Here is a 24768-nt window from a genome sequence, read left to right as displayed (position 1 = left end):
CTGGGCTGTTTACCACAGAGTTACACATCACCTCCACAGCACAGGACACCTCACAAATAGGCAGCATGCCTGTAACAGCAGAGAATGTTGTCGGCAAGGTACTATTTTACTGTGCCAAGTTATACACCCTTACAGCACCATGTGAATATACATCAGCTCCTGACTATTTAGGCCACCAATGGACCTTGCTAACGCAGTTACGCTCCATGCCTCAAGTCAGCAGTACCAGCAGTTCCATCTGACTGCACCAGCAGTTCAGTCTCAGCACTATAAGTCAGCAGTACTAGCAGGGGAGAGACATTCTGTTGTATTTGGTTGTGTGGATATTCACCCAAAGATATTATAATTGATTTTCATTTTGTTGATAAAGTTATTCTTTGAAAGGTGTCTTTGACCACTCCTCAGGGTAAGGATACTGCAGTTAAGAGTATTTTATCTGCTCGTGATCTAGTAGTAAGGAGCATACAATGTAAACACGAAGTCACAAGTTGGAGTCCACTTATTCCTTTACTTTATTAACAATATTTCAGCTGCCTACTAAAGGTAATAGTCTGATGGGACCTGAAAGACAATTTGCTTCTCTTTCTGACCCCCCCCCCCCCCCCCCCCCCAATAATAGCAAAGCCTTCCATGAAAGAGCTCGTGGCTGCATCGAGACCAGAACAGTTTATACTTGTGAGTTTTCTCACACTATAGTGACCATTGCCCACAGGTTACCTGAAGCCATCTGCTCTCCTACCAGATGCACATTATTAATAATAGTAATTACTTATTTCATGAAAAATGCAGCTAAGGTTTGAACATAGGGATCTGAGCTACTACACAGGACAATCTATTGTATCACAGTATTTCATCATAAATTGTTATTTCCAATTTCTCAAAAATTAATAACAGTTGGTGTCATTACAGAGTCAATATACAGATCTTTATTTGTTCATTTTTAAGCCTGTAGATGCTCTAGAAATCCAAATCTACACTTCCCAGAAAGTCAGATGATAGCAATAACAAGTCAAGTCAATTTGCCAGAAGTGATACACAGTGCACCGTTATAACCAAATGTTGCTTTTGTAGATAGGAGCTTACATGTAAACATTCATAACAACAGTGCATACATTGAATCAACAGTATCAAAACAACCATTAAATGGCAATGGAGGAGAAATCATTAATGTTTGTGGTGAAAATAACTGTCATTCGACATTGTATCACACTCTCTAACAATAAAACAAGAAAAACGGTGACATCATTTGAAAAGCAATAGGTCTTGATACTACTCCGTAGCTTATCTTCAATTCACGTTGGGCAAAAAATGATTTCCAGCTTTACTAGGTTGTCATCACTTTTTTCCCATTACTGAAGAAGTACAGTGTAACTTACTATCTTGAGCAGCATATGTGCCCGCTGGAAGCTCATGATACAGGTGCTTCAAATGTTAATTGAGCAGGTTGATAGGTGTTTGTTTCCCTTCAGGTGTCAGAAGTTTTTGGTTCCATTCTCTGTTTGTTCCTGAGGAAAACGTAAGGTGGTGTAGCAGGGTAGATGTTCCTATTTGCACATCAGTGTACAGTGTATGTTAGCTTACTAAGCAGGATGACATAGCCAAAGCTTAATTATAATTGTTGTTCATAGGAGTGGCAACATCTTGATACTATCTTTACTTAGGTCATCCACAAGCAGATTGAGTGTGCCACCACTAATGTCATTCAAAGCAGTCAGAAAGGGCAACACCACCTCATTCATTGAGAACATGTACCATTCTGATCATACAGTAGTTAGTATCATCTACTCACAATGTTTGGTATACAATTGCTCCTGATGCTTTGTCAAGAAAAGCAAAACATGCATTATGAATGACATTTGCTATCTGCGGTGTGTTAAGACACAGAGAATCTAAAATAAAAATAAAACACTAACCAAACTGAGGGATGGGCAGAGTCTCTATGCATTTACTGCAGTTCTTGGAGTTTGATCTTAATCCAGTTCCTGACTGTTTTGCACTAATGGGTCCTTTAGGCTACCAGAATATACATATTAGAATCATCCAAGTGTAATTGCTAGAACACTCTAGTACCTTAAGTAGTACTGCATTGAATATGACTTGTAAAGCAACATTAATTTGACTTTCAGTCCATCTACTAGTGACTTACTGAATGATTTCTGAACTGCGCTGACTGTTTCATGAATTTTGTACAGTGTTGTGGCAGCTGGCAATTAGTGCCAGATGCAGACTGTTGTAGGAGGTAAGTAATTTGTAAAATAGCTTAGAACTCATTCTGCCGAAAAGCACAATGTCAACAAGTCCTTAAATAAAAATCTGCAACCTGTGGAAACACATGAATGGAAACAGACTGTTGGATGAAAGCACGGAGAACATAGTGCTTTTTACAATGTTTTTGACGGAGAAATATAAGGATGTCAACTACAGGGTGTTTGTTTCTCAAAAATTTCAAATGCAAAATCCATGAAATTTTTACAATGGGTTACTGACACAAAATAAATTGCTCATGTATAGCTGCTATATGTATTTCTACTGTAGTTTACTCAACTCATACTTGTAGGTTGTAACTGCAATTTTTCGTGGCATATGTAATTCTAAAACTGCCTGTCCATCTGTGCAGTTGCATTACACCTTGACAATTATCATATGAATATTGTGGAAGTCTAGAGTCATCATCTGTATAAATCCATCAGGAACTAAATTAATAACACTTTACACTGACTGTGAGGCGCTGTAAGAAAATCAGCATCACACTTATCTCCTTGGAGATACTATTATATTGGCTCCTCCATATCTTGGGTACTGCAATTTGAGAAGTTCAACATACACACTTTTTGGTTTTATTGACAAAGCATAAGTAGTGGTTGTATTGTAGAAATTACAAGTACATGATACATGTCATCCTTGAAGTATTTGGACACTGAATGACAGTTTTGTCTTGGAATGACTTATTCTCAATATTATTGTCAGCATTTTGTGTTTCTCATTGCATGCTCTGATGACATCTGCTCCTCCTGTCATGTTAGCAGAAGCTGGAATTGAACCAATGTACACATTTGCTGTTTTCGTTTTCTCTGTGGGTGTTCACATTTAGCAATCAATGTTGTGTTGTTTTTTCACTTGTATTCCTCCGTTTTTGTAGGATAATGCCAATGACAGTGTTTGAAGAAAACTTTTTCTACATCCATAGCAATCGAAAAATATGTTGCCTATTCACAAGGTTTACAGAATAGCCTTTGGAAATGCTTCAAAAATATGAATTGCATCTGAATGAGGTTCTGATATCAGTATGCTTAATAATAATAATAATAATAAAATGGGACAGTTTTGATTTATGTTTAGTTTTATGTTGGTACATGTGAGTATTATTAGTAACTTTACAACTTTACCCTACTCCCTAATTACAGATACCAGAATAAAATTCTTTAGCTTCTACTTCAGGTATTCCAGCCCTTGGCAGCCGCATCTTTGAGACACAAGCTGTATCACTATCCAGCCCTCTCGAGGAACACATCAGCTGTGGAATCACATTTCATCACTGAAACTTCGCAACAATGCAGAATACATTTGGCAACTCTGTGCCCATGGGTGGCAACTCTGTGCCCATGGAATTACTTGCTGGATGGCACAGAATTACCCTACAAAATTCACTTGATATTTTGTGATTTTTCACTTAAGGTGTGACATCAGGTTACTTGACATTTCCATTGAATAACCTGGATGATTTTCATGTAAGGTGTGACATTAGGTTATCAGTTTATGTTTCTCAGTCCAGGAAGGTTGTTCCACACTGAAATTGTAACTAATTTCATATTTTACATTGTGATATATCTTTTCTAGTCACCACTACGGCAATAAGGGAGAGAAGGATGCTGCAGTTCTTCACTAGCTCTAAGGTAATGAGACTTGGTTGTAAAGTCAAGGATTTGTTGGCTCTTTGATCCAGTCTTGATGGAGACCAGTTTTTTACCTATTCTGCGACAGAGCTGCATGCAGCCAGCTCAAAAATCATTAAGGGAATCTTAAGAAAACTTCTCCCTCTTAAATCTTCTCGCTACTTCTGGTATCCTATAGTGTAAGGGCTGTACTGCAAACTTGATAATACCTTTTCGTGCTTTGGCCAATGTAACTTTTGGCTTTTGTGAACACACAATTTTAGTGGCACTGAATAATTTATTAATTTGGTTTTTTTAAGGTTCCACTCCAAATGCCTATTTCCAAACTAACTGAATATGGCACATGACAACACATAAACAGGGAATATTTCAAAGTCCAAAGAGTGTATTATCTTACTAAGTCATGCCAATTTAGGCACATTCATACTACAGAAACTTTATGTTTATTACATAAACTTTCATCATAAGTTTATCATTGTAAGCTATGATTTGTTTGTCTTAGTACACTGTATATTTCAACAGTGGTATTTCATTAGTTTACAGAACACAACATTAAACATAAGAGAGAAATGAATCATCAACATTATATTCTGTAACATTATCTAAAACAGTCTTAACAATGCTCAGGTAGTATGTTGGATCTATGCTTGCGGAAACATACTCGTTCAGAGTTAAAGATGTTGTCAGGCTGGTTTGAAGTGTATTTTCACCTGGAAAGGACTTTCCTTGACAGTTGTTCACTAAGGTGTGTGAAAGGTAAAATTTTGAGGGCACAAGTTTACAAGAGTAAATGCGTGAGGGATGACTTCCCAAATAAACTTTTGAATAGTTTTGTTTGTGAAATCGGCAGAGTGTGTTATCATGTAGTAGCAATACTTGATGGAGTTTTGTTGGTCATTTTCTTACATGCGACCAAAAGTTGTTGCCATAAATGCCACCTGTGATGGACACACCCCTGGGTAGAAGTCTCTAGTATACAACGATCTTTTTGTGTCACCAGATGCAAAATATTATCTGTTCATACCAGCCTTTGCTCAAGAAGTCTTTTGTTAGGGCCATTAAATTTCTTCTTATGAACTAGATACAAAGGCATCATAGATAATCACCAGCAACAATATGTCAGACCGAGTCTAAATGAGTGAACTAATGGCGTACAAACAAAAATGCAGTAATAGTCACTCCTTTGATTTTTGTTGCTTTGTAATAGAGTGTGCATTACTCTTACATCTGACTTCTGAACCTAGCAATATTGAATGCAAAAGCCAAACAAAGATTAAATGGTCACAATTCATCACACTATCAGTTAATGAGAATTCCTGAACATTGAAAATCTTTCACAGCACACAATATTCGCTGAAACGAGAAAATCCATTTCTATTGTGATTTGTCCAATTACACTTGCACCACAGTTGACACAAATGTTTCAAGCTGCTTTCGTTGTCTTCACCTCAATATTAAGCCTGAAGTGAAAAATACACTGCAAATGTTGAACCTTTTTCCACTTGGGTTACTATTTTATAACACTTAAACAATGAACATCCAATTTGTAACTGCAAGATAAATAATAGAACTGCAAATAAGAAAATGACAATTGATTACCACTTGTGTCAGGTTTGCCTTTATGGAAACTGTTAACAGTTACAAAATGAACAAACAAATGACTAATTCCTAGAATTTCTGGCAAAACAAATGTAAAAAAATCCTAAGCAGCTAACACTATATAAACAGTGTTTTTGAATTCTAAAAAGACAAATAAAAACACGGAGCACAAATAATATCACTAAATTACCAAAACTTTCATTGGTCTATAAAAATTTGCTCTCGGTAAAATTTTTCTAAACAAATAAAGGATACTGGCAAAACTATAATGGTGTCAGCATAGTGTGTATCAGCAAGTATGGATACACAGGTGAACTTCACATCTTGTGATATCACCCAGTTAGAAAAACTGCAACAGTTTACACACAAATTCCTTGAACCTTGTGACTTCACTTGGTTCGAAACCATTATTATTCCTGTCCTTCAAACTGACATGCACAGAACAAAAAATTTTCATTGTCACTCAGCATAACCTATTTCAGTAAGCCATGGTGACGGCCACTCATAAACAAGTTTACTATGTACTCAGAAGGAAATCATTACAATCTATAAAACATTTTCATTTTCATAGCAAAGGATTAATGAAATGTAAACATTACTGTTTCTGAATTTTTTTAAAAAAAACATCAAACTATATGTCTATTTCCATAATTTTTTAGGAACTTCCTGTAACTTTGTAATAAAGGTAATAACAATTACGCACAATCCATAACAGATGGCCGTTCTGCACTCTTAATTGGTAAATATTTTCAAAATTCAGTCTCATAGTTTTGTAGCCCTGATTACAAATGTGCCCACCTTTGCAAGGAAAACTTGTTAGTTTACTAATTATTAAATTTAAAAAATATTCAATTTTTAGCCATTTTTGGCAGGCCCCACTGAAGCAAACAAGTTTTTACAATATAGTGCTTATAATTTTATTAATTTTCCCACTATGCAACCCACTGTTAAACAGACTTGCTCCTTTTCTCAATGTATAACAAATGCAATTTTTTTCTGGACTGGAAACTGATAGAGACACTTAATTTGTTTCAAAATGCAGGTGCACTCATTGTGAATGCATGACAAAAATGGCAACACTGATTAGCACACACAACTCCGTGGCAGCAGCGAAAGTGAGGACTGTTTTTCCTATCTAAAATGGGGATTTTTTCATTAGAAGAGCAGTGCACAATGATTCGTTTATGTCATTTTCATGGTGTGACACTGATTGAAATTCATCACCAGTTGAGTAAGACGTGGTGATAGTGTCATTGGTGTGTATGTGTGTGCAACAGTTCAAAGAAGGCAGAATGTCATGTGACAATAAAGCATAACAATCTCAACCTTGCACCAGCCTGTCTGACGACATGATTGAGCGAGTGGGGAAAGTTATTTTGGAGCATTGCTGAATGAGTGTGGAACACATTCCCCTGTGATATGCGCACACAATCCTGCAAGAAGACCTGAAAACAAGAAAAGTGTCCTCCAGGTGATTGCTACAAATGTTAATGGATGATGATAAGGCTGTACATAAGGCATGTTATCAGGCAATGATGAGATGTGATCAAAGAATGAATGGGACTTTCTTTTCATCAATTGTGACAATGGATAAGACATGGATGCCATTTTCCAATCCACCTGACCTGACTCCTAGTAACTTATGGCTGCTTTCAATGATGAACGACACTCTCTGTGGTCACAGATTCACTAGCCATGCCACTCTGCATCAGCAATTTTCCAGTGGCCAAACCAAACTTCTAAAGAAGCACTGACATTGTGAAGAAAGTGAACAGCTGCAGTGAGATTACATCAAGAAGTGACACAAGTTTCACGATTTTCACATGATTAGTTTGTGAGAACAAAACGTGGAAATGTTATAAATTGAATGCATCCCATAATTTCATGTCCACTAATTTTGCTCTCTTTAAGTTAATACCAAGAAACATAATAATCAATTTTAGTTTTATTCTTGTGATAAACTGTAAATAGTAGTGCAGGACAATGCTTCAGCCACTTGAGGCCTGGTAGCCAAACTGCAAGCATCCATTTGTCTCTGTTGATTATCAAAATGTCAATATCTTTGAGAACTTCTTTGAGCCCATAGTTTATTTGATAAACAATTCTGTGTCATTCATGGTAATTTGGAAGTTAGCATTCATTATGTGAACAATATTCAGTCAGTATGGAGTTGCAATGTACAAAGTCAATGGCTGACAGTCAAATTGTGCAGTACTAGTAATCCATTGACAGCAACATGCAATCAGCCTGTGAGAACAGAATGTTATGGGGACATTAGGTATATATGAACTAGTATGTGGAAGAAGTATCTGTATGCATCATACCCATGCCAATGTGATCTAATCTGCCACCAATGAAATGCAAGATTGATTGTTAGTGAGTGTAGCCCACATATCTGACTTAAATATAGTGACTCCTGACTGTTACAATGTTATCATCATAAAATTAAAACTGTGCTTCAGTATTGTGGAGCAACTGAAAACTATGTACTGCAGTGTAGAGTGCATACTTTAACAAATGTTAATCCAGCTGTTTAAGATTACAGAAAATGACACAACCAAAGGGAAATAACTAGACTAGGTAAGGTACAACATCCCAAGAAGTTCTACAACTGTACACCCAATGTCAACACTAGGAAAGCTGAAAATAATGTTCATAGTCTTTTCATAATTAATAGATAATTCATTACTATTAAATCAGGTATTCAGTAACTTACAGTTCTCCTTGTTTTGTAGTTTCAGTGTGTTTACAGCTTTTCCAGAATTTATGAACTTGTTGTCCAAGCCAGAGGTGCCATCTAGGAAGTGGAGGAGGAGGAGGAGGAGGAGGAGGAGTAGGAGGAGGGGGGGGAAGTAGTAGTATCAGCCTCACATAAAAAAACCTAGGTTCCTGTGGCTCTGGATGGTAGTATCCAATAGGGGCCCCTGCCTAGGACTACAGGTGAAAACTTTTCAACAAGCTCAACAGTGGAAGAGGAATTTAATTTTCCAGTGGTGGAGAGAATGGAAGAACCTAGTGGATTAAACTACAAACATAAAATCAATTTTGAACTTACAGTCCAGTCTTATCCTAGAACCTAATTCCCGACCTCTACAATCAATAACTTTCATTGCAGAATGGAAAGTATGCTAAAAGTATGCACTACTCCAGGTGATAACACAGAAGAGGAATCTACCATTGCATCAACCATTGCATTGAAACCTAGGGTTCTGGGGAGTCCTAACACCTGCAATCAAGATATTGTAAGTTGCAGCATGCTGGCAATCTCTCCAAAATTTAAATTAAAAAGAAATATTTTGAAGTATTTTAAATGAGAACTTCTTAGTAGAGACTGGCAAAGAGAAAGAATTACAGACACTTTTGGATAAAAGTATCCTGATTTTGACAGTAAAGGAAACCAGATTTCTAGACGAAAATGTAATAAAGAAACAACATTATAGAATGTTTAAGTGTAAACCAGCAATTGAACGTACAAAACGAATGTCATTAAAATTACATTCACAAAAAGATAATGGACAATGTAACAGTATTTACATCTAGCTCTGAAATAATCTCTCTTCTCTCAATTAAACTCAAAGCAAAAAATACACACTCATTAACTGTCATGCACTAATAAATGAAGAAAATAATCCAGGTAAAGTGAAAGTATTCTGAGATTTTCTGGAAACCAAAATATAGAAAATCCCAGAACAAAATTATATAATTTCATTGATGACAAAGAAAAAATAAGAATAGGAGATTATTTGGCATGTGAAAGAATTATCAAAAATGGTATAACACTGAGAAAATTAAATTGAAAGCTTTTACAGCTATTAATGTCAACCTCTTTTAGAAAACTAGCAAGAAAATACAAAACAAAGATGTCCCCAATTCTCATGTTAGGAGAATTACACATGAATAATGTGGCCATTTCCAAATGAAAAACGAAGGACATTATGTATGTTAAAAGATGTCAGCAATAGTGCATTTTATACTGCTCACTAGACTTCTACAATAAAAGTGAAATTTTTACCGTGCAGAAACACAAAAAGGCCACAGATATTAACAAACTGCAACATGTATAAGCCTATCATAATACATGAAGCAGTAAGACATAAGGAATAAGGAGTGTGAAATAGTGGCGACAGCAAGGTTAGAAAAACAGAGACAATGGAGATGTTCTGGAAACAATTTAAACAACAAAGAAATAAAATATCTACGATACTACTGAGAACCAAAAGATCATTTGAAAAAACCACTTGAGATGGAGGAAAATGCTACAAAAATAATTCCATAGATTTTCACTGGAGCTTCAAGAATTAATTAAAGGGCTACCAAACATCAATTATTTGCTTCAATAATGGCAGAGGTATAACTGCTTTATATAAGACTGCAAATTGTGAAAAATGTGCAAAATGTTTTGATTAACCGTTAAATTGCCCAGAACCATGTCTTATATTCCAATTCTCAGACTCTTGTGAGAATCAAGAGGGAGATATTTCACCAATCATTGAAGAAATCACAGATACCATTAAAACTGTAACAAATTACAAAGTCAATGGGAAACATTCAATTACTGTTTAACTTCTGAAATTGTCTAATAAGAGTGTAAAAGACTACATGGTTTGAAGTAATACGGGAAACAAAAAAGATTCCAGAAGAATGGGAAGTTGTCCTAATATATGCTCTTCATAAGATAGATGACAAAGGAGGTGCCAGTGACTACAAAGGCATATCTCTTCCACCAATTGCCTATAAAGTATTTTCAAAAATTGTATACCAGAACAAAAACAACTAAAGGAATATCAAGAGGGCTTTAAAAACACAGATCCAGTATCATCAATAACTGAAAGAAAGAAACAACGTATTGAAGTAAGTTTCCTGGCATTTGCAGATGATTTTGGTGTAATATCTGAAAAATCTAACAGATCCAGACATACAAATCAATCTCTTGGAACTGATAGCCAGTACAGTTGGTTTAAGAATCTCTGCAGAGAAAACCAAATGTATCATTGACGAAAATATGCACAAAGATTGTTTACTTATGAGCAAAAAGAGTAAAAAACTTCAAATAATTATGAGAAATAATTTGAGACAATATCTCAGAAAAATTGTCATAAGTGGAAGAACACACAAAATATAAAAGCATATGGAATAACAAAAAAATTTACAATAAACATGGATATCAAGAAATGCAAAAGTAATGCCTCTATGCAAGCAAATGCCTAGCACTAAATTTTAAATTAGTGAAACTAGATATTATAGAGGGAAGAATCATGAAGGATGCAAATTCTTAACAAATACTTTGTTTCTGTTACTGACATTCTGGGGTTATCAAGTTCAGTAAACAGTGCAATGGAATATTATGAATAACTTCACTAAATGGAAATGACACTCACTTCTTCCAAAGAAGTAGCATTCATCAAAAAATCCTTAAATCCAAGTATTCTACTGGTTTACCGAGCGAGGTGGCGCAGTGGTTAGCACACTGGACTCGCATTCGGGAGGACGACGGTTCAATCCCGTCTCCTGCCATCCTGATTTAGGTTTTCCGTGATTTCCCTAAATCGCTTCAGGCAAATGCCGGGATGGTTCCTTTGAAAGGGCACGGCCGACTTCCTTCCTCATCCTTCCCTCATCCGAGCTTGCGCTCCGTCTCTAATGACCTCGTTGTCGACGGGACGTTAAACACTAATCTCCTCCTCCTCTACTGGTTATGCTAACACATCAATGAAGTTAATCAAACAGTTTTCACTTGAGTTATTTGTGTAATCAATCTCTTATAAGCAGAACACTTCCAGACTGGCGAAAACATCCTATCCTGAAGTTAAGTCTCTTTACAAGAAAGGGGATAAAGAGACACTGTCAAATTATCAGCCAATGTCACTTTTGCTGATTTTTTCAAAAATATTTGAAAAGGCTGTGTTCAAGCGTCCTTCTTAAGCATCTGACTGCAAATAATATATTGTCCAAGTCTCAGTTTGGATTCCTTGAGAGTTCCAACAAAGAGAAGACTATTTACATGTACAGTGAGAATGTACTTAATTTATTAGATAACATATTAGAGGTTAGTGGCATTTTCTGTGACTGCTCAAAAGCCTTTGACAGTGTGAATCACAGCATTCTCGTAAGTAAATTAGAATATCATGGTGTCACCGCCAGTCTTGCAAAATGGTTTGAACTTAACCTAACTGAAAGGAAACGAAGGGTGTTGTTGTAAAATACCTGTGCAGTAAGCATTCAGTCTTCTTCTGATTGGGAATTAATTACACGTGGTGTTCTTCCAGGCCCCATCTTGGATCTGTTTCTTTATCTTTTGTGCATTAATGATCTCTTGTCTGTTACATTGCCAGATGCTAAATCTGTTTTGTTTGCAGATGATACAAACATTGCAATAAGTAGCAAGTTAAGTACACATTTAGAAATGGCTGCTAATCGAATTTTAGCTGACATTAATAAATAGTTTAAAGCTAATTCACTGTCATTAAACTTCGAAAAGACTCACTGTATGCAGTTCAGAACCTGTAAGAGATTTCCCTCGAGCATGCATATAGAACAGGTTGACAATGTTAAATTTCTGGGATTACAACTCAGTAATAAATTTAGTTGGTAAAGGCATACCACAGAATTGCTGAAGTGTCTAAACAAGTCTGTATTTGCAATATGAATGCAAGAGATACAAATATTTAAAAAAAACCTTGCATAGTTTGTTTATTTTCATTCTATTATGTCACCTGGGCTCATATTTTGGCACAATTGGTCAAACCAAGAAAAAGTTTTTAGATTGCAAAAGTGTGTAACAAGACTCGTTTGTGGTGTAAATTCAAGAAAATCATGTAGAAACCTGCTCAAGGAATTGGGTATTCTAACCACTGCTACTCAGTATATTTTTTCCTTAATAAAATTTGTTGCAATTAATACATCTCAGTTTCCAACCAACAGCTCAATACATAGTATCAATACTAGGAATAAGAACAATCTACATAAAGACCTAAGATCAATTAGGGACTGTCAGACCAGCTTAAGCAAAAATCTCTGTTAGATTTCAGTTTTGAGATCAGTTGGTAGCAACAATCAATATTATGTATTTTGTGTGTGATAAATTTATTAAAAGTGCATTACTATGTTTCATTCTGACAGTGTATTAATTCTGTAGATATTACAAGTTCCAGTGTATTGCAATGTATTCATACTTTGGCAATCTCCTGACAAATGATGAGGGAAATTAGTGTTATATTCAATTTTTCTTTTGTTATGCTCTCTGACATGTTCCACACCCAAGAGAATCATCTCACTTTTTGATCTACAGAATGAAAACTGAATCTAATCTAACCTGATCTAAGAAAATTTTAGGTCCAATTAGAAGCAAAAGAGCCTGGAAACATTGATAAAATACATCAAAATATAGAAAAAAAATAACAGAAAGAATAAATGGAAAATGTTCAATTTATAAGGATTCCAAGAAAGCGAACAGGTAGGTAGTGGTCTGGAGAGAGAAAGAAAGAGAAATGCTAAATGTAAACACTACTTGCAGATTAGGCCTTAGGCTTGTCGTGACTAGTCAACTGCTGACTACAGGGCAGTACAAGAAGCAGTCTATGATGGTGGAATATGACATGAGCATGTCACCTATCCCTCCAGCCAATACTGTCAGCGTATGAATCCTGGTGGTGCCACAGCTCCTTTATACAAGCAGATCCTCATTTGGCCTCATGAATCTCAAACAAATCTGAGAGAATCAAACCTGGATTCTTTGGCACCGAAGACAGCGACACCCAACATCCGGCTATGGAGGTAGTCAGGGAAATTATGAAAAGATAAAAGAACATTCAAAGAACACAAAAAAGCAAATGAGAAGGGAGTGAAATTTTTGTGTGGTCTCTAGAAGATAAAATATATAGTAGCGGCACAACTGATCCTATATAAAGTAGAGGCACAACTGGTCCTTGAAGAACACCTTGAGTAATATTCAGGCACTGTGACTTTTCATTGTTGTGTTTTACAGTTTCTTTTCAACTGTTGACAAAAGATTCAGTAAGGGAGAGTTTCAAGCCCCTACTGCTATAACATCATATTTTATCTAGAAATATTTTATGTTGATGTATCAGGTACATATAATATGCAACCACAAGCTCGACTCCAATCTGCCACCAGATACAGAGGGTGATGCTTTCACAATGCCAGCTATGTGTGCTGGAGAAACATCAGAAAACATCAAACTGACATCAGCCACAGAACCCAAGACAGAAGCCAGCAATCAATTTGTTAATATTTTATGGTTGATACAATCAAATGTTTTACTCAGATCAACCAGAGTGGCTTCAGCAGGTAATTTTAATTCAAAAGTGGTTTGCATGGAAAAAATAACATTTTCATCACGTTTGACTGTATACTCAGCCAAGCTATTATTATTTCACAAACACAGACATATTTTCTGTTGTATGCTCTATTTAATTATTTTGGAAAATACGCTGCCATGTCATCTTCAGCTGACAAGCATCACTGGATGAAGATACGGAGGGATGTATGGTCAGCACACCGTTCTCCCTGCCATTGTCAGTTTTTGTGCCCAGAGCCTCTATGTCTCAATCAAGTAGCTCCTCACACAAGGGCTGAGTGCACACTGTTAGCTAACAGGGCTTGGCATACCCGGTCAGTCACCAATCCAAGTATTAACCCAACTTGACAGTGGTTAACTTTGCAGCAAGGCTGTTGGTGCACACACACACACACACACACACACACACACACATGAGATGAAGAAAATATTTATATGGCTACATCACCTCAATTTCATTCTCACACCACTGCAAAGATGAATGAAATAGATATTAGCATCAATAGTGCTGAAAAACAGCTTGAGTTGCTAAAATTGAGCAAGATCCCTGGGCCTGATGGAAGCCCTATCAGATTCTACACTGTATTTGTGATTGAATTAGCCCCTCTTTTAACTGTAATATACAAGGAGATCCCAAGCAAAAAGCTGTGTCTGGTAGTTGGAAGATAACACAGGTCACACCAGTTTACAAGAGGGGTAGAAGTAGTGATCTATAAAACCATTGCCCAGTATTCTAGGCATTCATCTGTGCAAAACATTAGAAAATATTCTGAGCTTGAACATAATATGGTATCTTGATCAGAACGAGCTTCTCCTTACCAAGCAGCGTGGATCCTAAAACATCAATCATGAGAGATGCAACTTAACCTTTTCTCACATGACACATTGAATGCCACGGTTCAAGGCACTCAGGTAGCTGCAGTTCTTGACTTCCAAAAAGCATTCGACTCATACCCCACCTACCACTTATTACGGGGTGCCAAGAGAAATTTGTGACTGGATTGAGGATTTCTTGGCAGGGAAGACATATCATGTTATCTTGGATGGGGAATCATTGAAAGATGTAGAAGTAGCTCCAGGTAAGTGTGTCAAGAAACTTTCTGTCTATATTGTAAATTAATGACTTATAAACAGTTGCCACAAACTTTATGTAGCGATACAGTAATCCTTAACGAAGTACTGTCTAAAAAACTTGTGCAAGTAAGCAGTCAGATCTTGATAAGATTTTAAAGTGGTGCAAAGATTGGGACTTTGCTTTGACTGTTCAGAAATGTAAAATTGTGCTCTTCAAGAAAATGAAAAACCTACTATCATATGAATACAATATCAATGAGTCACAATGGGAATTGGACAATTCACACAAATATCTGAGTGTAAAAATTTGTACGATATGAAATGGAATGATCACATAGGCTCAGTTGTAAGTAAAGTTGGTGGCAGAATGCGGTTCATTCGTAAGACACTAGGAAAATGCAGTCAAAGTACAAATGAGACTGCCTACTAAAGACTCTACAACCCATCCTAGAATATTGCTCAGGCGTATGGGACTGATAACAAAATAGGACTAACAGAGGGAAACACACTAATACCTACATACTACAATACTGCTCAAGTGAGTGGTACACAACTACCACAGTATCCTGAAATTATACAAACAAGGACAGCATGAATAGTCATCAGGTAGCAACATGGAGATGTTGAAAAAATGAACTGGCAGGTGCTTGAAAATAGACACAAACACACTCATGAAGGACTACTTACAAATTTCTTAGAACCAGATTTAAGTGAGGAATCAAGGAATTTACTACAACCACCTATGTTTCAGTCCCCTCGGTATCACAAAGACAAAATTAGACGAGTTACAATGTGCACTGAGGCATTTAAGCAATCATTCTCTCCATTCTTCACATGTCAATGGAACAAGAAGTAGCCCTAATAACAGTTAGTTAAGAACTACTCTGTCATGCTCTTCAGAGTGGTTTGCAGAGAATAACTGTACATGTACTTCTACTTCTTTCCAGGTACAAGTTTGTACTGTGTTTGCAAAATTTTGTAGGAACTGGTTAGTGTAGGCAGGCATCTTCATCAAGTACCATGAATTTTGTTTTTATGTGTACTCGCTGCCTGGACTCCAACCAGAGTGTAAACTATTGTTGGTCCTATGCAGCTATTTATAGACAAATTTGTTTCCTGTGATCCACTATATTCTCTGATGCTCTATTCTTCCTTATAGTTGGCACTGATGTTCCATGAAACACAAATTATTTCAGTGTTTTTTAACTCTGGTGGATGTGATGGCCAGTAAGATTTTAATATACTCACTGATGGACTCTAGGGGTTATTTTAATTGAAAGCACCATGCCTCTTCATTACATTTTCTGACATCTTCACCATGATAGACTCTTTCACTACTGTGTACCAGAAACTTGGCATTTGCAACACAATATTCATCTCCTAATATTTTATTTCATGATTATGTTCAAGACAATGCTCGGTGGTAGCTGCTTTACTTGGGTGGTGCAAATTTCATTAAAAACTTTCTAGGTATACAGCTGTACCATCACACAGAATACTTAAAATAACAAACAATTTAAAAAATATATTTTAAGTGTTTTATATGACACTGCAGACCACCCATTCGCAATCCCCCTCACATACGCTCACACAGAAGCAAGCAATGCATGAAACTCCTACAGTAATTGTATAAATTCCGTTGTTAAAATGCAAAAATTTTCAATTCTGTTGATAAAATAATCTAAAAGGTACTGTAGGTTGTTGAAATAAGAGAAACTAGGAGATGCTTGTAAACAATTTAAAATCATTGGGTAAACAAACCTGAGAACTCATTTGGTGAATACCGTAGGGCTGAAAATCAAATACCCCTTGTTGAGCCATCTCTGTAATTGTTAGTGTAGTTATGGTACTCTGATAGAAATCTATAACAAGTAGACATAACATTTTCGTGGAAGCCCCATTCTTTGATCTATTTGAGGATGCTATACTTTCAAGTAGAGCTGTGGATTTTCGCAATGATAGTCAACCAATGAGGTGTTCTGTATGTAAATAAAGGTTGTTGTATTGCTAAGAGTGAGGTTGGCAAGTGTTGAATGATACCTCCTGATCCCGTACTTATAGTGACCAATTAATGATCTGGATCCTAGGACTCAGATCAGATACTAATGAGGGTAACATTAAAATCGATTATGGTGCCAAAGCTACAAAACCTAGCTGAAGGGCAATGTATCCTTCTTACCTTGCTTGCGACAAGATCAAGACTGCGATCCTCCACGAGTCAGGACAACCACATTTGAATAAAAACACTTACAAGGATTTACTCTGCTTATTTTTTATTGTTGGGCAACACACTGTACTAGAGTTTGTTATTGACTGTTGCAGTCACCCGAGCTACTGATACAGGAGGATATACTCCCACTTACAAAAGAAGCAATTGAATCCTCTATGTTGTTGGAACAGAACTTCTTACCAGCCTTCTCTGTTAATGCTTCATGGTGGATGAAACCTGAATCATGATTTTCAGTGGCAGTGATTGAAGTGAAGTACTCCAATACTGTCTCCAGATGTAGTTTGGAAACAGTTTCAGTACAGCAATTATTGGAGATATTTTTCATGAGGGAGCTGTATTATGCTGGGAGACTTTGAAATACACTGTGCAATGTAGTTAAAGGATTTTATTCTCAAAACTCCATATTTGTCTCCATTGTGATATACTAGTTTGAAATTTGGCTAAAAGATGCATACAACCCTCTCCTATAGTGGTGCAAAAGCATGGCACCCTGCAAGGTCGCTATTGGGGTTGACAATGCTTCAAACAGCAAGTGGTTGACAAGTGCGAAAAAAAGGCCAGAGCCCTGAAATGCTTGTGATTTGTAAGGTGAATTAGTGATGCTACAGTGGCACCAAGTTCCATCACAATTCTGCACACCGTCACCATGGATGTGTCACACAATGGGAAGGTCATCACACCCTATTCTTACCTTCATTTCACCCCCTTCTTTTGATGCCTCTGTGATGGGAGGTTAGAACTGTATACCCATCACTGAAATCGGTTTTCTTTTGGGTGACCGTGGAAAAGATTTCAGATACAGTGCCACTCAGAATCGACATGAAAAGGCCTCAGGTAGTGGCATAAAGAGCATCAACGAAACCAACCCTTTCCTTGGAGGGTTGATTTCCAAACATTTTGTAGTCGAAAATGACAGTTCTCAGTACAATGAACAACTGGACAAATCTCAACAACCTTTGACATTGCTGACACCTCTGCACTTTAAAGTGGTGTGATCAATGTTCAATGGAGATGCAGTCATACAATGTCTTTGGAAATAGTTGAAACATCCTCGGAAGTTGGCAGCATCAAAGATTGTGAAGGACGTTGCTCTGTTGCTCATCACACTGTAAACTGTCATTTTCAGTCATAAAATGTACAAGAGTCAATGCCCCAAGGAAGGGGTTGGTTTCACTGATGCCCTTTATGCCACCCCGCGAAGCTTTTTCGTGTTGATTCTGAACAACGCTGTGTCTTAAATCTTTTCCTCAGCCACCCATAGGAAAGCTCTGCGATTTCAGTGCTAGGTGTCATTATTCTGACCTCCATCACAGAGGCATCAAGAGAAGGGGTGAAATGGGGTATGATGGCCTTCCTGTCATGTGACATTTTCACAGTAGTGTTGGGCAGAATTTAGATGAAATCTGGTGCCAATATGACATCATTAACTGGGTGCTGGACATTGTCTTATGAAAATAGCCAGTGGGCTATAAAGCATCCAGTTTGCTCTGCTGAGCAACCACTGTGGTTGCTTCTTTTTAGAATCTGCTCTATCTGCATTAAAGTGCTTGCTACCACAGTAAGGGCTGTCAGTAACTTTATCTCTGAGGCATACTACTGAAGATTTCTATAGCAGATTACAGGTCTTAAGAAGTTGAGGGAGTTGTGAAATGAGGTTAAAGAGGGTCTCTCCATCCAGAACTCTGTTGATTGGAAGATACAGGTTACACAAAGTAGCATTACATAGAACATGCAATTTTACAACACTTACTTGAACTGTTGTCACAGGAAAAGTGTACACCAGTATGTGTCATTCAAATGGATGTCCACTCCAGCAGTGGCCCTATCCCAAGGGATCACCCCTTTAGTGGAAGAACTAACAAGTAGGCACAGGGATGCCAGTTAGTTTTAAATGTGTCTTGTGTACACACAAGCACACGAGACTTTCTCATATTAACCATTGCAATTCCAACCACAAATGTTCTGAAACCAATCACATTCCACTAAAGTATAGGAGCAATTTTTCATTGAAGGCTTTTTTTTTAATTATTTGCTTCCTGTTTACAATGGCTTATTTTAGGTGGGGGCACTTTTTCTTTGGTTGTTTATGTCTTACGTGTGTTGCAACTAGAGCTTCACTGATTGCTATAGCTCAATGATTGTCGAATATTTTTGGTGAACAACCAATACTGACATTTTGGGGTGGCACCTTGGGCCACATACGTACCAATCTTATTATTAACTGCTAACCTACAAAAATTACTTTGTTATAAGCTCCCAACTGACTACTTATAGTAAGGTTGTAACAAATTGCCCACTGGCCCCAAATACTCATCATTAAAGTCTCCACTGTTCGGAACACTTCATGTTGACTGTCCTCTGATTCAAACTGCTGCCACCTTCAGTGATCCCAGATTTGTGATACTGCAATTTCCTGATGAAATATCGTATTGTCTGTGTGAGCATATGATTAATTGATTAACATCAGTAATTGTGCTGTATTATGCAATGTGAGACATGATCACATTTTTTGAATGTAATTTTTCTTCTACCCATTGTACTGTATTACGACAGCCTTAATTTAATTTCATATTCCTTGCTACAGATATGTATTATGTTCTATACAGAATTTCTGAGTGAGTTAGCCCTTCTTGTAACTATAATAATAATAATAATAATAATAATAACAGAACCTTGAACAACAAGCTGTGCCCAGTAGTTGGATGAAAGCACAGTTCAAACCACCTACAAGAAGGGTAGGAGAAGTGATTCACCAAACTTCTGTCCAATATCACTGCTATCTAACTACTGTAGAATCTTAGAACATATTCTGAGCTCAAATACAAAAAAGATAATTCAAACATAATGGTCTCCACTAAGACAGTCATTATGGATTCTGAAAAAATTAGACGTATGAAACCCAACCCATGCTATTATCATCTGGTATTCCAAAGGCCAATGTACTAGGCAATCAGGTAGATACAGTGTACCTTGACTGCTGGAAAGCATCTGACTTAGTATTGCATCAATTCTTATTAACCAAAGTTCAGTCACAGGGGGTATCAAATAAAATTTGCAACTGGATTGAGGATTTCTTAGAAGAGATGATACAACATGTTCTCTTGGATAGAGAGTCATCAACAGGTGTAGATGTTACTTCAGGCAAGAGCCAGAGAAATGTGTTGGGATCCTTGTCATTCATGTTGCATATCAATGAGCTGGCAGTCAATAATAATAGTACTCTCAAACTTTTTTTGATGATGCCATTATCTGTAATGAAATAACACCTAAAAACCTGTTCAAATATGCAGACAGAAAGTGATATTATTTTGAAGTGACACAAAAATCAGAACTTGTTTTAAATTTTCAGTAATGTACAATTGTGCACTTCACAAAAATAAAAAATGTTAAATCTTAGGACTACAACATTAGACACACAACTGAAGTCAGTCAAGCTATATTAATACCTAGATGTAAATGATTTGTAAGTGTATGAAATCGAACAATCACATAGGCTCAGCTGTAGGTAAAGCAGGCAGCACACTTTGTTTCATTGGCAAGATACTAGGAAAATGCAATCGGTCTACAAAAGAGATGTCTTATAAAAACCTGGTGCAATCCATATAAGAATTTGGCATGAGTGTGTGGGATCCATACCAAACAGAAATAACTGAGGATTTGAATGTATTTATGCCTACATATACACTCTGCAAGCCACTGTACAGTGCATAGTGAATGGTACATAAAATTTTGCATTCTGTTTTATTTGCCTATTGAGCGAGTAACGGCTGTCTGTATGCCTCTATAACATGCCCCAACCTCTTGTCTTATTCCCATTATCCCTACACTAAACATGTGATCATGGCGGCATAATATTGTCAAACAGTCTTCTTTGAATTTATCCAACAGTGTTTGTTGAGAACTATGTTGTCTTTCTTACAAGGTATCCAATTTCAGTTCCCCAAACATTCTGTTGCACATTTGTATGGTCTATACTACCCGTTATGATCTGAGCAGTGTGTCCTTGAATTTGTGCAATTTCTTTTGTCATTTTTGCCTGATAATGACTCCAAACACTGGAATGATACTCTAGATCTAGCTGCACAGGCACCTTGTATGAGATTCCCAACGTGTATGAGATTCCCTTTACAGATGTGCTGCACTTTCTCAGTGTCCTTACAACAGTCAAAGTCTTTGTTATGCCTTCCCTAATACTGATTTCATATGATCATTTCACTTTGTATCACTTCTTAGTATTATTTTTAAACACTTATACAATATGTTATACTTAGAACATTTACCACTAATCTTGTAACTGAACAATGTAAACTCCAGGTGGGAATATCAACAATGTGGGAAAAGGTAGATTGCTACCTACCATACAGCATGCACAGAAGCACTCTTCCCGCACTACATGCATGAATGGAACGGGAAGAAACTGGTACAACGGGATATACCCTCTGCCATGCAACTCATGATGGTTTGAAGAGTACAGATATAGATGCAGATGTAGAAAGAAGACTTGTTAAGTACCAGACAGGCACAATTAAAAGACAATTACATAAAGCCACAGACTACATCACAAAAAGAGAAACACACATTTTTCATACACACAAGCAAGCATAACTCATGCACATGACTGCCAACTCCAACATCTCGACTCAAGACGCTGGTGTTGGCGGTCATGTGTGCATGATGTGTGCTTGCTTGTGTGTATGAATGATGTGTATTTCTCTTTTGCTGATGAGGACTGTGGTCCAAAGCTTTATGTATGTGTCTCATAATAGAGGCTGTCTGTAACTTAACGCGTCTTCTTATGGTAAGTAGCAATCTCTCTTTTCCTGTACTGTTAATCTAGTAATTGGATATTACAATGGTCTTTCTCTCAGTTGCAAGTATTGTATTGCATTTATCCACTTTTAAAGAGAGTTGCCATGCATTACACCAAGTGGAAATTTTGACCAAGACTTTCTGTAATTTCTTATGATTGTCCAATGACAGTACTTTCCTGTAAACAATAGCTACATGAATGGACAATCTGATAAATAATTTGTATAAATCAAAAATTTTAATGGCTCTACTGCATTACCTTGGGGAACAACTGACCTAACCTCCATTTCTGAAAAACATTTGTCATCTAGTATAGCATACTGGGCTCCAATAGTCAACCATTCATCGAACCAATCATATATCGGCAAAGATACTATTTATGATCATCTGTCGGTTTGTGTTGGTAGTCTACAATACGACACAGTGTCGAACATACCATGAAAGGCAGCACAAATGGTTATAGGCTGTTTTGACATGTGGGAGAGTAACATGGAAATGCTGAAAATCCTGATGTGGCACTTAAAAGACAGATGTCAGCTATCCTGCCAATGTCTAATTATGAAGTTTCAAGAATCACTATTAACTGAGTAATATTAGGAACTGCCACGGGCTCCTACAAATTGCTCCTGTAGGGACCACAATGGTAAGATTACAGTAATTACAGCACAGAAGGGGCCATCCTTTCTACATTCGATGCTCGAATTTGGTACTCTACCAACTGGTTAGATTTCATGAGGTAGTTGCTTGTTATGGTGTTTCTGCTTCTACTACCAATGATCCATTACTTGGTATTCGAACTGATTTTATGGTTTCAAGGTTCTCAAATATATCTTTTGCCCTTTAATGACTGTCAAAACATTTAACACACTGGGTCTGCTCCATAGTGTTAGTTGCTTTTACATTTGAAGCTGGCTGATCAGGAGGCCTGGCCTCCTGGACTCCCATCGTTGACTGGATGTATTTACTATTCAATGGCTCACATGAATAACTGCTGGTGTTTAATAGTTTTTGTGCTAATTACTGCCCCCTAACTTGCAAACTAAGCATAACTTTCACAATGTTTAGAAATAGCTTAACTCAGCTTCTGTTGTCAAATTCTTTTTTCTGATACTTTTAATGGCTGACAAGTATCTCACTTTGCTGCTAGCATTAAGCACACAAACAAACAGTAATTTATCTTCTTGGCAGTTCCTATGCATTCTACTCAATGTTACAGCCTTTGAGTTTACAAGTGATGGTTTTCTTGTGACAGTCCTGCAGCAGGGTGGGGTTAGGCAACAGCAGCTCCAGTTTGTACACAGAATGTATATATTGCTTAGTTTGGTAGCATTCTTTTGTGCTTCTGACTAGAGGTGAACAATAACTGTTTATTTATCTGCTCTTAGTGGTCTATTTATTTTGTTGTAAGATTCGGTGTATTTTTCAATTGTTTATGCAGAATGAGTTAACTTTGTAGTGTAGTTTTCTGTCACTGTAAGCACAAGTGTTACTTTATTTACTTGATTTCTGCAGCCTTTGTTGCCTGCTTCTTCTTTCTTAGTCCTTGACTGATAAGTTAGTCACATTACTCATGATTTTATTACACAATATGAAGTGGATAGGAACTGTGTTTGTTGTTTGTGGATACAAGGAGAATTACCCACTCTCTGGAAACAGCCAGAAGCTGCGTTGGCCATGGTTGACGGGCTTCTGGCTGCTGCCATTTTGAAAAGCTGCAATACTTCTGATACCACTGGAATACCCTTGCATCTTCAACACACATCATCTGAACACTTTGTCCTGACTCAATAGTGAGTGGCAAAAGCTGGTGGATTTGCTTATCTCTGTGCAGAAGCGAATGTGGGGACTGGGCGCATGGCTGCCCTCTTATGCCTTAGCAACAGGTATGAAGTGCTGTCTAATGTTGACAACACATCTGAGCCACCTCAGGACACCCCATCTTTAGAAATAGGGCTGATTCTCCTGCTAAGTCTAGACAGTCACAGAGGGTGTATTTGTTGGTCATTTGGGGGCTCTAAAAGTAGGCTGGTAATGGAGCCCCTCAGGGAGATACTAGGCAGGTCAGGAAAGATGGCCAGTGTGTACTCAATATGTTTATTGGGTGGCATCATTCGAGACATGAATGATGTTATTCAGGAAACTATTAATTACACTGGGTGCAACTGTGTGTGGACATTGGCTCATTTTCACATGAACAATGCTTCTTGCCTGGGTTCTGAGGCTATACTCAGTTCTCTTTGGCAATTGGCTGTAATGGTGAAAGCAGCTAGCATCACACATGGGATGCAAGCACAGCTCACCATCATATCCAGAGTTGATTGCAGTCCTCTGGTTTGAAGTCAAGTTGAAAGTCTGAGGCAGACACTCAGATAGGTATCCCATGATCTACAACATAAATTTCTCGACCTCCATTGTCGGGGGAGAATGGCAAGGGCCCCCTTAATATGTCGGGAGTGCATTACATAAAGGAACCAGGTACTCGGGAAGCAGAGTACATGTGGCGTCCACAGTAGGATTTTTTGAGTTAGAGGTACTCCTAATTATGGGGAAATACCTGTCAAAATCAAAGACTGATAAGCCATATTACTACAGAACTTTCACCCTTAAAGATTGGAAAAATAAAATTTAAATATATTATTAGCAATGTGCAGGAGCACTCATGAGAAGGTCCGGAATAAGTCTTGCTTATTAAAAGTAATAATATTCGCATAGTGTTAGGGACAGAAAGTTAGCTGAAACTGGAAATGAACAGCAGCAAAATATTAAATTCAGATCACAATACATGCTGCATGACTAGGCAAAGCACCAGAGGTGATGGCTATCTAATAAGGTGATTATAGATTCTG

The 24768-nt window shown here is 37.2% G+C and overlaps 1 protein-coding gene and 1 non-coding gene across 2 annotated transcripts in view; one reads left to right on the top strand and one right to left on the bottom strand.

Annotated features, from left to right (window-relative positions):
• LOC126457961 (heparan sulfate glucosamine 3-O-sulfotransferase 6) overlaps window positions 1–24768 on the bottom strand; it is a 148636-nt gene that overhangs the window by 7292 nt on the left and 116576 nt on the right. The window lies entirely within an intron of this gene.
• Window positions 10934–11006, top strand: Trnaa-cgc (transfer RNA alanine (anticodon CGC)). Its single transcript has one exon. It is a non-coding gene; the product is annotated as a tRNA-Ala (tRNA).

The sequence above is a fragment of the Schistocerca serialis genome, chromosome 2 (genome assembly GCF_023864345.2).
Source record: "Schistocerca serialis cubense isolate TAMUIC-IGC-003099 chromosome 2, iqSchSeri2.2, whole genome shotgun sequence".
Lineage (NCBI taxonomy): Eukaryota > Metazoa > Arthropoda > Insecta > Orthoptera > Acrididae > Schistocerca > Schistocerca serialis.
The sequence above is the reverse complement of the archived record's forward strand: the minus strand, read 5'-3'. Positions and strand labels throughout refer to the sequence as shown.